The sequence below is a fragment of the Sinocyclocheilus grahami genome, unplaced genomic scaffold (assembly GCF_001515645.1).
Source record: "Sinocyclocheilus grahami isolate Dianchi unplaced genomic scaffold, SAMN03320097.WGS_v1.1 scaffold969.1, whole genome shotgun sequence".
Taxonomy (NCBI): Eukaryota; Metazoa; Chordata; class Actinopteri; order Cypriniformes; family Cyprinidae; genus Sinocyclocheilus; species Sinocyclocheilus grahami.
The window spans coordinates 221,127-232,634 of record NW_015506148.1 but is presented as its reverse complement, the minus strand read 5'-3'; the positions used below and the strand labels follow the sequence as shown (position 1 = coordinate 232,634).

At 37.8% G+C, this 11,508-nt stretch overlaps 1 protein-coding gene and 1 long non-coding RNA gene across 2 annotated transcripts in view; one reads left to right on the top strand and one right to left on the bottom strand.

Annotated features, from left to right (window-relative positions):
- LOC107564890 (CUB and sushi domain-containing protein 1-like) overlaps window positions 1–11,508 on the top strand; it is a 170,197-nt gene that overhangs the window by 27,399 nt on the left and 131,290 nt on the right. The window lies entirely within an intron of this gene.
- Window positions 1,351–11,508, bottom strand: part of LOC107564886 (uncharacterized) — a 19,350-nt gene continuing 9,192 nt past the window's right edge. Inside the window, exon 3 of the long non-coding RNA XR_001606301.1 lies at window positions 1,351–1,431. This is a non-coding gene — a long non-coding RNA (uncharacterized lncRNA). The remainder of the gene's footprint in view (window positions 1,432–11,508) is intronic.

The following is an 11,508-nucleotide window of genomic DNA, read 5'->3' as shown; positions in this document are numbered from 1 at the left end:
AAAGTCCAATAAATTGCTAATAATAGTTGGTATTGTAATACTGTAAAAGGAATAAACACTTTTTTCCCCACCAAGTAATACTTTATTAGTTTAAATATAAGATGTTAATGATTACAAGCACATATCAATTTGATACATTAAATATACATTCTCATGTATGCAATTTATGTATGCTCTGGTGTGTATTTGACTATATCACGGCTGTGTTGATAGAACGACTGCATGTGTATGTGCAGTCATTCTGAATATCAGCATGCCCAAAGCCACTCAATATTAATGACTTGTAAAAGCGTTCTAAGAGTATAGCAACACACACACACACACACACACACACACACACACACACAAAAAAAAAAAAACCAAAAGAGCGCAGTGAAAACGATGTTGTTAAAGATTTGTTATACTGCCTGTGATGTGTTATGTATGATTAAAAAACCTATTAAAAATCCTAATACAAATGACCAAAAAAGGATATTACAAATAGTGCATAATGCAAAATAAATAAATAAAAATCTAATGGTCATATTTGTTTTTTTAAATATATATATATACACACACACACACACACACACACTCTCTCTAGTCTAGTTCATTATCCTTGTGGGTACTCTCCATAGGCGTAATGGTTTTATACTGTACAAACCATATATTCTATCACCCTACACCAACACTACACATAAACCTACCACTCACAGAAAACTTTCTGCATTTTTACATTAAAAAACAAAACAAAACTCATTGTATCACTCTATGATTTATAAGCTTGTTCCCCCATGGGGACCTCAATTTAGGTCCCCATGGTGACACGAGTCCCCATGAGTCAGTGTGTATTCAGGTTTAAGTCCCCACCAGGATAGAAAAACATGTACACACACACACACACACATACACACACATGCATATAAAGAATATAAATCATACAGAATTAAGTTTTTTGAAAATCTAAAAATGCCAGTAGTTTTGTGTGAGGGGTAGGTTTAGGGTTATGTAAGGTCTCTGTCTTGTGAAACAGGCCCCCATAAGCTGTGGATTCACCATGTGAATTATGAAACAGAAATATTACAGAAGGATCTAAAGATCTCCCCCTTATCAGCCATCATGAGGTATCTGTACCTATCACCCCCAGCACATGACTCCAATATTCTGGGTCGACTTCCTGCCGGTCTTGTCGTCATCCACTCAGAGGAGTGATTAAAGATTAATCCAATCAGGAGACAACAAAGCGTTTTTGTATCAGGACTGAAAAGGTTCGTTCACAACATATAGAAACCACGATGTCTTGTGACCACCAATGGCTGGAACTATTATGTCCAAACAGGAAAAGGACAGTAATTTAATCACCCCCTCGGGCCTGCCAGCACGGGATATACAGTGTGACGCCACATGACTTTTTGACCACCTGCTTCCTGCCCTGTCTGGAACCCTTACAAACTTCTCTTACAACAAAAGAAACAGAACCTTGCATGACGTATCCACTGTATGTGTTATGCCGTATATATATATTTGATGTGTTTATTGGAATCTATGATATTTTAATATTTGCCTTATAACTCTTTTTTAGCAGACAAAGCATTTAATATGTGTGTAAGATAGGTGAAGTTTAGTATCGGGTGAGAGCTTGTTTTATTCACAGAACATTAATGTAAGTGAAAAATTGATATTCGGCATCATTTTCCGGTGATGATATTTTTATAAGAAGTTCTTAAAAACTTGCAGAAATACTCGCCACAAACAGCATGTGATTCATGCATGATAAGGAACAGTATGGGGCGTGGCTAAACTCCGCAGCCACCATCTGATTGGACCACGACCTGTGGGCTGGACAAAAGTCAGCCTGCTTAAAATTGGACACAAAGTCTTACGCTCTTGCTCGCGCTCTCTCGCTCAAGACCTCTGGCTTTCCTTTTGGTAACAGCGCTACAAGCGCTTCCCTGCCCTAACACCGCATCGCGAGACTCCAGAAAAAAGAAACAGAACCTTGCATGACGTATCCACTGTATGTGTTATGCCGTATATATATATTTGATGTGTTTATTGGAATCTATGATATTTTAATATTTGCCTTATAACTCTTTTTTAGCAGACAAAGCATTTAATATGTGTGTAAGATAGGTGAAGTTTAGTATCGGGTGAGAGCTTGTTTTATTCACAGAACATTAATGTAAGTGAAAAATTGATATTCGGCATCATTTTCCGGTGATGATATTTTTATAAGAAGTTCTTAAAAACTTGCAGAAATACTCGCCACAAACAGCATGTGATTCATGCATGATAAGGAACAGTATGGGGCGTGGCTAAACTCCGCAGCCACCATCTGATTGGACCACGACCTGTGGGCTGGACAAAAGTCAGCCTGCTTAAAATTGGACACAAAGTCTTACGCTCTTGCTCGCGCTCTCTCGCTCAAGACCTCTGGCTTTTATTTTGGTAACAGCGCTACAAGCGCTTCCCTGCCGTAACACCGCATCGCGAGACTCCAGAACTCAAACACTTCAGTTGAAGCTTCATAACACTGCAAATGTACAAAAAAAAATATTGCGCCAGACTTTAGACCAGTTAGTCTATTTCAGTTGCCTCAAAATAGCAACGCGCCAGCAATGCAACTGAACACACCTCGTTTTCAGACCAGCACGCCCATGGGCGCACAAATGGGCACAAATGCAATTGCTATTTAAACAACGTGGCGCAGAACGTGAAAATGATAACCGCGTCGGGCTGAAACTTGTGTTGCGCTTGGCATCACATTGCGCCGGGTGTATGATAGGGCCCTGAGTGTTTTACATTTCTAAATGGTCATTTAATTCATATATTCCTTCTTTTAACCTTTGTATAACAACAGTCATACACATCGGATTTGAGGACCTGGAACTAATTGCTGCATAAACTACTTTAAACTAATAGACTACTAAATGTGAAGTGTGTCATTTCTGCCACAAGCCTCACCAAACAGAACTGCTGGTCAGGAAGCTTAAAGGGTGCCCATTTTCAACAAGTTGGTATGATTTTTTAGGGTTTTCATGAAATGTTTGCAACATACTTTGTTTAAATTCCTCAGTGGTCATGTAAAGCAACACCCTTTTTACCTTGTCAAAAACAGCTCTGTTCACAGCGACCCATTTCGGTGCATGACTCTTTAAATGATAATGAGCTACTGCTCACCCTACCCTTCTCTTCTGTTTTTTTTGTATTCAGTGGTGCGTTACCATCAAAATCAAAACTAATCAACTGTGTCCTCCGTGGCTCTAATGTCCGGAGAACATGTAGACTGTCATGTTCACTTTTATATCCAACTACAGAACACCTGCATTGGTAATGAGACATATCGCTACAGCTGCCCGAGAATGGAGAAAATGGCGGACAGCATACAACTGGCTGAGGGTGCAAATATACCAATATGGGACAGTCCGTCAACGGTCATTGGCATGGCCTGAGCAGTATGACATAATCATACTTGATAATTGAGACTGTTAAGGTTTTTTGGGGATTTAAAAAAAAAAAAGGAGAGAATGGATTTTTATAATTGTAGGGTGGTTGTGTCCACACACTGCTAAGGCTGGCCGCACACTAGACTATTTTAAGCCCGATTTTAAACCCGATTTACATCCCCGAATTATCGGGGGGTGGGGCCCGATTCGCGGCTTGTCACAAACGTTTTTTTTGTCCAAAAAATCCTCTATTGAGTGGTGTCATTACGATTATTTATCTGCTCCCGATCGAGACGGAGCGTCCCCAAACTCAAATCGTAAATGTCAAACATGTTCATAGTCGGGGGGCATGACCCCCCTTCCCCCCTATCTGAGGGTTGTCCCCCCTAAAAATAAAAATGGCTTAAAAACCATGCTGTGTATTGTAAATAATGTTTTATGCTTAAAATAATTGTGTAAGTAGTAAGTCAATAGTTGTGGAACACCAGTAAATAAGGCTGTCAATTTGCTATTTTATTCACTTAAACATCGGATGAAGTGATTTTTTTTTTGTGAGTGCACAAGACACAGTTTGCGCGCACACACGCACACTTTGAGTTAGAGGAGAGACACGTTTTAAGTGTGCGCACTCTCTCTGGGCAAGAGTAGCATGTATCTGAGAGCGCAAGTCCGGTTTTGTGCGAGAGCAAAGAAAATCCGCGTGCGAGGGAAGAGACTTGCGCTTGCGCATTATATTAATGTGCTTTCGTACTACAATAATGCGCTCTCGACATTTGTCATTAAAATAATGCCATCGTCTCCCTGCTGCACTAATAGTAGTAAGGTTTCCTCTATTTATACATATCCTTACAAGTACAATTTTAGCTGTATTATTTGTTTCCCCTTCAAAAACTGCTCTTGAGAAATTTTATGTTTATTGTCCCCCCCTACTGTTAGACGAAATTTATGCCCCTGAACAATATTTACAACTCTTGATCGGGCTGCCTCTGACGTGTTACCCGCGATAGCCAATGAGAGCGAGCAAGTGTCACCTACTGGATGTTGCGTGCTTCTATAGCTGAAACTTGGCAGCCACAAACATGCCACGAAAGCAGAGAACATCCCCCATATTCTTTTTTATACTTTGTTTTTCACTGTGAAACAGAACACACGCCAGGAGAGCCAGCTGACAATGTTGATTGTCCTCTATTTGTTTTTCTTCTCTAGTCACGTTTGATCTCGCGAGTGTCCGTGAGATCACGTGTCACTGTGAAATCATTCCTACAATCAACAAGTGTATGGTCTCGTGGTCTGGTCGAATCACCTAGTGTGTGCGTTCAGAGGATTATAAGGCTAAAAATCGGTTGAACAGTCTTCATGTCTGTGGTCTCCCATGGTTTTAAAATCGTTTAAGATTTTAAAATCGTCTAGTGTGCAGCCAGCATAAGACACATTTATATGCAAACACCATGTAAAAGTTAATTTTGAATCCGATGAAAAAAAACAGAGCCGTGTTTTAAGAATAGCAACTAGTTTACTTACAGTATCTCACAGAAGTGAGTACACCCCTCACATTTTTGTAAATATTTTATTATGTCTTTTCATGTGACAACACTGAAGAAATGACACTTTGCTACAATGTAAAGTAGTGAGTGTACAGCTTGTGGAATAGGAGGAAAACACAAAATACCTTTCATTTTGATAAGGCAGATATAGCTTATGACAACAGCAGATACGGATCCAGAAAAAATCATGACTAAATGTTTTTTATTTCAGGATCAAGCATGCATTTTCTATCACCTCAGTACTGAATCGTCCATATGCGACTGGATCTTTCTTGTGCATCGTGTAATAGAAATAAAACAGTAGGAATTGTACGATTCTACAATCAAGAAAAGTGCAAATGCAGTCAAAACTGTGGCAAAGCCACTCAGAAGCTTAATTTAGGCTTTAGTTAAAACTGAAGCCAAGTCCAGAGTTGCTTCATTTTTGCCATCCCTTATACAACGAAGGCACAGAAAGGGTATTTCAGAGAGTAACGTCCTTCACTGATAGTAATTTATTAGTCTGGAGACCCTGAGTAGTCTTGCAGGGGCACACATTCACCACCGGGGGCACTGTGTATTATCTCTGTTTCCAGGATAAACTGTTTACATAACATTTCAGCTTCACAAATAATCTCACACATAGCACATCAATAGAGAGATAGCCAAGGAAACGTTGTGTCCTTGCCAGTGTGATTTAATGAGGTTTATGTTTGTGCAGTCTGGAGCTTTGGGAGAAGAATATGTCCCTACGTACATTAGGTTTCAGGTACTTGTGCCCACAGACAGTTGGCCCAATAATTTGTCACCGCTGTTGTAATGTCACTACAGAGTCTTTCCTCTAGACGCCCCCTAAAAACGTGACTTTAAAGAGAGGAGAATTCAGAGCTGGGCTGGAGGGAAGCCAAATTGCTTGCCTCTCTAACGCTGACGTTGCGGGTGCATGAATAAATGATTTTTCCAACACTGGATAAAACCCTTGTAAGCTATTGCCACTGTTTTAATTGCCTCTGCCATGCTATTCATACAGACAGTTGGAGTCGGGGGGAAACTGCACATGAGCAAATAAACTGGTTACCTAGTGGAGCGTTTTCCTGTGGCACCACCCATTTTTCGCCATATGTTTTGGGCAAATTTAGAGGAAATCTTAATTATTGCTGTTCTTCTTGTTTTCTCTCCTATTTACTTTTTAAATACACTATTTACTACTTTCTAGTGTATTCAAGTCAATTGTATTTTCTTCACGTGGTGCTTTTGAAAATAAAGATTAAGCAATGTCTTTAAGTTTGCAAACCCCTAGTAAATTTTAAATCTGACTTTAAATATATTTATATATTATACTATTCTCATTTATGCGCACAACTATAGCAATGCATATTCATAAACAGCAATACATTTAGCAATATATTATTTAGCAATATAATTTCGATAGTCCACTTTAGATATTCTACTAACTATAGAAAGTAATAAGTAACTTTGCAACTACTTGTCAGATAGCTCTCATTAACTTGCAACTACATGTCAACGAACCCTCATTAGAGTATTAATAGACTTGGTTTCTATAGTTTGGTTAGTAGAATAGCATGCTTGCAAAGTTACTTACAGTTAGTGGACTAAAATAAAGGGTTATCCCAAATCTAACAGCAACAGTAATACTTGAAGGTTGCTGAAATAAGTGTCATCACTGTTATTTCTTTATGAAATTTAATGGCCAAATAAAAACATTAACATTTACAATGTTTACATATTGTCCAGACTTAGTAAACATTCTCAAGGTGACAGTGGGAACGAACTAAAGTCATTAATCCCTTTCCTTCCATGAATGGTGTGAAATAATTACTCGGAAAATTTATAGCCTTATAGTTATCTAAAAGAAGATAGCTATTCAAAATCTCTTGTAACATCTCTAAAAGCATTATCTCTAAAGAAGAAATTGGATTTATTAGTCCATTTATGTCAACCCACTTGCCAAAAGAAGTAACTATGGGCGTTTTCTTCCATTCACTGTTTTATAAAGATAAAACATCTGATTAATCAACTGTTTTACAGTGGCATTATAGCATGGCTACTTTACACTGTTTTTTCCCAGGTTTTTCAGCTGTTTTGTGTTTCCTCCAGCCAAGCAGCTTGAGCTTGATTTCCATGCTTTAATGCCTTAGAGGGGAATCACAAGTTGTTATCACTGTATCTCGCATTAAAAGTACATGGACAATTGATCTAACAGTTCTCTAATCTTTTGAACTAATTGAATAAAAATGTTTACTGCATCCTCCTTTAGACTCCGCTTCAAGGGAGCATTACAAACTGTCCTCAGAAGCTCTAGATTAGTTTGCTCTGAATGCAGGATCAAAATGCTCCCAGGCCTTTGTGGGCTCTAAGACTTCTCTGAAAATGAGATGACCAGTATTGTCACACTTCTAGGCCAACACTGTCTTTAAAATGTTGATAATTTTCTTACAGTATATTCTGTTGCTTGCATTTAATCTAATCGCAGTTGTGTTAAAAACCATTAAACACTCCCAAAGATATAGAAAGTAAACACTATATGCTTAAAGCTTTCTGACCCCAGAACCAGACGCCAAATGCGTCACTGTTTGATTTCCGATCGATGTGTTGAATTTGCTTTAAAGAGAAAATTTACCACTTGTTTGTTTATGTTGTCAGCACTAAATCAAATTATGTTATGGGCCACTTATTTATGCAAATATAATCAGGATGATCAATATTGATTATATGATGATTATGATCAGCACGTGATATTGACAGGGATGGCTATGGATGACTATGACTGAATTCTTAATGGTAATGATATATCACACAACATAGTTATTTTTTCATTAAATTCAATAAAATAGTCTATTAAAATTGGTTCTATTATAGGACAATAAAGTGGATTCAATACTTTACAAATGAAAGGTACTTCATATAATTGATTGAGTTTCTGTTTTTATTTGGAACTTAATGGAGACAAACTAAAATAGATAATTTAATTGATAAATTTGGCATCGGTGCAAAAACAGCTTCTTGACACTGTAAAATAAATATTATATAAATAAATTTAATTTTGATATGATGAACCACATTTAAAGTTGGTCAGACAGAATTCCCATGTAGAGCTTTTGAATGGTAGTGTATCAGTATATTAAAATGATTTCTGTCAGGACCACTATCGTCAAAATGATAGATACTTAGCATAAAGTTTGGTTTGACGGTATGGTTCTGTTCTGGGCAAAAACCTCCCTGCCCATCCGTGCAGCCTGTCATGAATGAGCAGGGAGAGCAGCAATAATAACCCCCCTAGGGTTAACAGAACAGAACAAGGCAGATATCATTAATATACTTAATGATATTTAAGTGTAACACTTTATTCAAGATAAAGGAGTGTGATTATCAAGGAATATCAGAAAGCCAAGTCCTGACTGTGGCGAAAGGAGGAGCTGGGGATGGAGGAGGGTAATTTGCTCGTGAGCAAGCTGAAAAGCTGCAGAATAATACTGAATAGAGCTTATATAGGTGTCGTATTCCTACAGGTAGATGTGATCAGCTGAGAATCAGCTGGTGCAAGCTTGACTCACGTGACCTGCCAGAACTAACGCTAACGCTTAATTTCTGAAGGATCATGTGACACTGACAACTGAAGTAATGGCTGCTAAAAATTCAGTTTTACCATCACAGGAATACATTGTTTTTTAATATATTAAATTAGAAAGTTAATTTACACACACACACACACACACACACACACACACACACACACACACACACACACACACACACACACACACACACACACACGTCTCGAATGCTAACCCTATCGGGCTTTTTGCTTCCCTTTGCATCGGAAGTCATTTATTTATGACTGTGCCCAGACAAAACAAATATCCCTCTTCTCTTTTCTCCTCTTCTTTTAATTTACATTTTTCTCTCTTCTCTCACTGTCTCTCCGTCCCCCTCGCCGGTTTAGCAAGCTAGCACGACTCATTGGCCCTCTGGACACACTCTATTCTGCCACACACACACACACACACACGTCTGGTTTGCTATCCTTGTGGGGAGTCTCCAAAGGCGTAATGCTTTTTCTACTGTACAGATCGTATATTCTATTGCCCTACACCAACCCTACACCTAAACCTACCCCTTACAGGAAACTTTGTGGATTTTTAGATTTTCAAAAAACTTCATTCTGTGTGATTTATTAGCTTGTTTACCCGTGGGGACCTCAATTTAGGTCGCCACCGTGACATGAGTCCCCATGAGTCTGTGTGTATTCAGGTTTAAGTCCCCACCAGAATAGAAAAACACACACACACACACACACACACACACACACAGAAGAAGCAAAAATCTCTTATAGCAGAAAAAAAGAACGAACAAACAAACAACCAACTGAATAAATATACTAGTGCAGTTATGCTAGTGTAGCTCATGCTGAGCTCCTTTTTAGAAACCCAGAAGCCGTCATCTGTTTGTGCTCTTAGGTCAAACGTTTACCTCCATACTACTGTGCTTGTCATCTGTTCTTAATCACATTGGAGGTTCTTCTTTTATTCAGCTACCAACACAACCTACCGTGTGGCTTAACCATTCTGCCCGTGATAAAATAACCTTGCTATTGTGCAGGTAACATTCCAAGCCTAGAAGTAAGCTCACCTTTTATCTGTGCAATAGCTACACCACCATTCGCTCTAAAGCATGAGAGAGCTGCCATCAGAAGGCGTTGAGTGACGTGAGGTTGCTGTCATGTTTTGCAGAATTATTGTAATATAGGGCTAGGAATGCCAGCACAGGCCCGTTCCGGCATCCTGTGGGAGAATAATTGCTCTGGGGGCTGCGATAAAGTGAGTAGAGAGGATGAACCCATTTCTGTATGTGATAAAAAATGTCATAGAGGAGGCCTTGAGGAATGTTATGAAGGCAGAATGATTGCATTATGAATGTGAATGTTTAAAAAAGGTGGTGATGCTTATGTTTGAATGTACAGAGGGGAGAGATGGATTGTGCCATTTCCTAATGGGAGATTTGCATTACAAAGTGCTTACTACTTTTAAAGAAAGGTTTTTGACTCCAATCCGCAGTGACATATAGGGTATGATTTTAAACACAGTGACTGTTTTCACCTCACACCACACAAAAACTCCATTAAAGTGACAATGTATTGACAATCCCTACAGTATTGTGATCAATGTATCCACCAAGAGTGAACACAAAAAATTAAATGCATAATAATAATAATAATAATTATTATTATTATAAAAAGTTCAATCAAAAATCTACACAAATGTAGGTTATATTTACAACATTTATATCTTGAAACAGTTGCGAAGTGGTTGCTGAGGTGTTATGAAATTAGTAGGCAGTTACTAAGGTGTTCTAGGTGGTTACTAAGCCATTGCTAGGTGGATGTGAAGGCCTTTTATGTTGTTGCTAGGCTTTTATTGCTAAGGTGTTTTGAGTTGCTAGGCAGTAAGGCATTGTTGAGGTGTACTGAGGGATTGCAAAGTGCAAACTAAAGTGTTATTAGTTTAGAAAAAAATTTAATCATTGTTTATTTAACTGATTAGTTTGTGTAATACAGAGGAGAGAGGGAAGCTTTTTACAGCCTACAAAAGCAAGAGACATTAGTTATGCAGTGCATTTGCAGTCTGAACAGTTATTAATTGTACCAATGTAATCATTATGATTTTGTTGGCCCTTTTGTGTTTTTTTTTTACCAGTAGAAAAGAAAAGAAATGTTTTTATTATTATTATTATTATTGCAACCTGTTTTGTTTTTGCACTTGTGCACATTAAAAACTAGTGCACATGATTTACAGTATATATATATTATAATTAAATTTACATATAATTATATTTCTTTTGAATTATTTTTTAGTCTGATAAATTTCTATATTTAACCATATTTGTATATTTTTAGGTAGACCAGTGGTACATTCTACAATGTAATGATGACTCACTTTTTTATGTTGCTAAGAATGCACACATTCAACAGTCAGTCAAATGATGGATAAAGACATATCCATGCCCAAAGAAAGCTCTGCCGAACATCTGTCAGTCACAAAGTTTGGCATATACACCGCTTTTTGCATGTTTATTTACTAAATACTTGTACTATTTTGATAATGCTTTTAGCTACCAATAAGACTCTATTACACTCATTTTGATACATTTTACTATGTTTAAATGTTTTCTACAGATTTTTGCTCAGCACTGACAATGCAAAAAAGTGTGCAGATTCCATTTGGGCTATATGTGAGAATACAAGTATTGTTTCTTTAGGTGACTTCAAATTATGGGTCAAATTAAAAAGTCTATTAGTCAAATTAAATAGACTATCCATTTGGGTGCCATTGAAGTATCTTATTTAAGTGGAAAGACAAACACAAATTGTGTGCATTTGCCACTTTTCAATCTTCTATTTATATATATTTTCTTGCATTGGACCCACCTTTGACATACCATCCAAAATCATACAGTGTTGCTTCGCAGTATCTCCAGTGACTGAGATTAAAATTGATACACACGCACACGCACACGCACACGCACACACACACACACACACA